The sequence below is a fragment of the Ipomoea triloba genome, chromosome 3 (assembly GCF_003576645.1).
Source record: "Ipomoea triloba cultivar NCNSP0323 chromosome 3, ASM357664v1".
In the NCBI taxonomy this organism is placed as follows: domain Eukaryota; kingdom Viridiplantae; phylum Streptophyta; class Magnoliopsida; order Solanales; family Convolvulaceae; genus Ipomoea; species Ipomoea triloba.
Genome location: NC_044918.1, coordinates 6,910,896 through 6,915,049, shown reverse-complemented (window position 1 = coordinate 6,915,049; position 4,154 = coordinate 6,910,896).

Below are 4,154 nucleotides of genomic sequence, written 5' to 3'. Positions count from 1 at the left end.
ATACAACTTGACCAGGCCAGGGCCAAGATACTTGCTGAAAACTTCAACTGGACAAAATTTAAATTTGCCAACAAGAACATACTTAGAGAGGACTCTCATGGGACGATCTACTGTGATCCAAGTATAGGATCAAGATACTTTTTTCCCTTTGAAATCACTCATTCCAATCCAAGACTTGTCAACTCCTACAAGAGAAGGATCAGAAGGATACTGCCGAGAACTTTGTCTTCTTCTGAATCAGAAGATATGAATATATCTTGAGAAAACAGCACCACTTTACTTTGGCCAAGANGACTTGTCAACTCCTACAAGAGAAGGATCAGGAGAGTACTGCCAAGAACTTTGTCTTCTTCCGAATCAGAAGATATGAATATATCTTGAGAAAACAGCACCACTTTACTTTGGCCAAGATAAGGGGGCCTGTCCCTTTCAACTTTACTTTAACTGTACCACTTTTGCTGTACACTTTTTGACTATGGGGTAAGGAGATAAGNAGGAGAGTACTGCCAAGAACTTTGTCTTCTTCCGAATCAGAAGATATGAATATAACTTGAGAAGACATCTCTACTTTACTTTGGCTAAGATAAGGGGGCCTGTCCCTTTCAACTTTACTTTAACTGTACCACTTTTGCTGTACACTTTTTGACTATGGGGTAAGGAGATAAGATTCCTTATCTTTCTGTCACTTAGACCGAAGATATGAGATAAGATTACATCTTATCTTCGGGGTGTCAATAATGTAAAAAGTTATAGACAGCTGTAAAGTTAGTTCTAGGTTCTTCTTCTTCTCTTCTATATAAGGAGAAACTTGTACATTTGTAAAAACACACGAAAAAATACAAGCAAATTATCAATGAAAAACTCTTTTCAGAAAACACTTCACTTCTAAAAAACTTTCTTCTTTTCTCTGCAAACCAGATTGCTACTAAGAGGTAATATTACTTAAACCAGATCTCTTTAATTTGTGTTTGTTCTTATTATTATGCTTTATTGTTCTTATTGTTCATATTTAAAAGACGTAAATCCTGCTTGAGCCGAAGCAACCTGTGTAGCCTAAGTTTGTATGTCAGGTAGTGAAAGTACCCAGGTGGGGAAAAGAGAAACCTGAGTTTGAATACTTAGATGTTGTTAAGGTTGTAGACGGAGGGTCATGGGATCCTTTGGTTAGTAGGTTAGGGATGATAAGGTGAAAATAAAAAGAACAAATCTGATAATAAAGCAATAAAAGTAAGAACAAACATAAACTAAAAAGATCTAGATAAGTAATAAAACTCTTAGTATAGCAACCTGTGATGCACGAGAGAAGAAGAATCTTTAAACCAGAAGGTTTTTATAAAACTTAAACTTCTTAAAAAACTTATTTATCATCATGGATAAAAAACTTATTCAACAACACTTTGAAAGCACTAAAAACTTCTTAACCGAGAAAATACATCAGGAAACTGATGAAATCCATACTTTTTATCAAGACCCAAATTCAGAAACATACTTTGACTACAACATCACTGTACCAAACCATAACTTAATCAAAGAAGGACTAAACAAAACTTTTCCTACTGAAATTTCAAATNTAAAGAGATCTGGTTTAAGTAATATTACCTCTTAGTAGCAATCTGGTTTGCAGAGAAAAGAAGAAAGTTTTTTAGAAGTGAAGTGTTTTCTGAAAAGAGTTTTTCATTGATAATTTGCTTGTATTTTTTCGTGTGTTTTTACAAATGTACAAGTTTCTCCTTATATAGAATTCCACTACCATATATATATATATATATATATATATCAGGACACAAGCTAAGCTAGCTTGTACTAGGCATTGAGATGTACTTGATAAACACCACATAATCGCTATCACTTGGCTAATTATTTAATTTGAGCCTTTAATTATATTAATTCAAATAATTAATTATGTCTCTAAATATTAGTTTTTTGGTGGATGATAAATATTTGTTTTAAAATAAAGAATTTTATTATATAGTGATATATATAACATTTTAAAAAATAATACAAACTATTGGGTGGTTGAAAATAACGATCACTTTTCAAACAATGGTCCATATTGCCATTCACATCCCAACTTGGTCATTATTTTTGACCACTTTTCAACCACTAGCTTTAGACGATGATAAGATATTTTAAAGTCTAAATTTCTATCAACTTTTTAGGTGGTAAAAATAAGTGCACAGGACTTGACAGTTTCCAATATTGAATGAACAACTATCCAGGAATGTTTCGAAGCATGGTGAATTTGGTCTTGGATTAAGCAAAACTTGCACAAAATATAATTTCAATTGAATTGAATTGATGATACATTATACGCTGTATCTCTAACATGTACATAAACATATGTACTTGAAAGCCTAGGATTATAAATGCTATTTATAGGAGCTAGGTAAGCACATAGAATAATTATGTTTTTCTAATTCAAGCTTGAGCAATCTGCATGTTACAACGAAATAAATAATATATATCATCAACAAGTTGGTACGCAACTTTCGTTGACCTTTGAAATGATCAAATCCATTTGGAATCATATATGCATACACATATCATGATATATATCTAAATGTCACAAAACATCATTTCATTGTTTTTTTTAGGGTACGTGTTGGTCCTACGTTGTTGAGGAAGGGAAGCAAATGGTCCTTGCATGGGCATTGTCTCCTAGGAACCTAAGTCGATCTGCCTGCGAGGAATGGACTTAATGTGATTTATCATGTTACTTGTCACCATTGGAGCCTTGTCTATCTGCAACTACTTGACCTATACACACATATAGCTATATCCCCTATCTCTATCTCTATCTCTATGTTTATGTTTTATGGGTTGTGGTGGGGGCACTTAAACAAGGGTTTCACATGCCCTAATCACCCTTCTCCATCAACAATCCATGTGGCCCACTATCTTTTCATGCATAATTAATTTATCTTGACAATACTCTAGGCTTATAATATTATTAGATATGGGACAAATAAAATCTTTCGTCGTTTCAGAGTCAAATTAAATTATCTTCAAAAACATATTTTACATCAATCACTTTGAATTGTAAGTTATGTCAATGTAGAATTTTTCTAATTGTATTCACTCTAAGATATGTATGCCCGCACACTGCACGATAGAGATTTACAGAGTGAATATCGGATTGTATTTCTCCCCATCCTTTTTGACATGTTGCAGCACTGTTCCCGACCTCTCAGGCCTAGTATAGAAGTCAACACCAGTACTTTATTAGATACATGGCATGATTGAATAGATTGATCGGACCGCTTAGTGTCCAGACACCACATACCTCAACCGGCGAGATTTGTTGCATGTGCTCCCACAATGAATACTATAAAAACCCGCTAAAGTGCCACTGTAACGGGGGGATCCATAAACAAAAAATAAAAACTTGATTAACACATTCTGACTTATTAAGAGCCTCCCGATGGAATGTTTAACAGATTTTGTATTAGAGTTTGCACTCGATAATAATAGTCTTGATTTCATTCAACGTCAATTCTATCATATCCTACTATCAACTGTAATTGAAATTATCACTACCTACGAAGTATACCACGAAAAAAAATAGTATATCATAATATAATGATACAGAGTTTTTATAAAGTACTACATAACTATATCATATATAGTGCCCACAAAATAAAATCACCACTAAGGACATCGTACGTAGACATTCCCTTAATTTCTTCAATAATACAAAAACCATTCAATCATAATAAACCTAACATGCAGCTCATACTATGGTGTTAATTAAGATGCATGGAGTATTCTAGATGTTAAAGTAAATTGTGCAGTCAATATTTTTTGGACTGCCATATATGCATGTTTTGTAATATATTCCAACCCCATTAATTAAAAAATTGTTATTATTTATAATTGAATATAATGTTATTAATGCATTAAAAAAAAGATATATTATGATTGTGTTATTAGTGTATTCATCAATTTGAATGATTATACATGTATTATTATACTTATTAGTTTATTAATATATACGAGTAATATTATATGTATTCTGCCCATAAAATTTTAAAGGCGTATAATATTTTAAAAATAATTAAATATTTAACTGGTGGGTCACAAGATCAAGATTATTGGTTCGTTTTTTATTATTATTAGAGTTATTCCCCCCCCCCCCCCCCCCCCCCCCCCACACA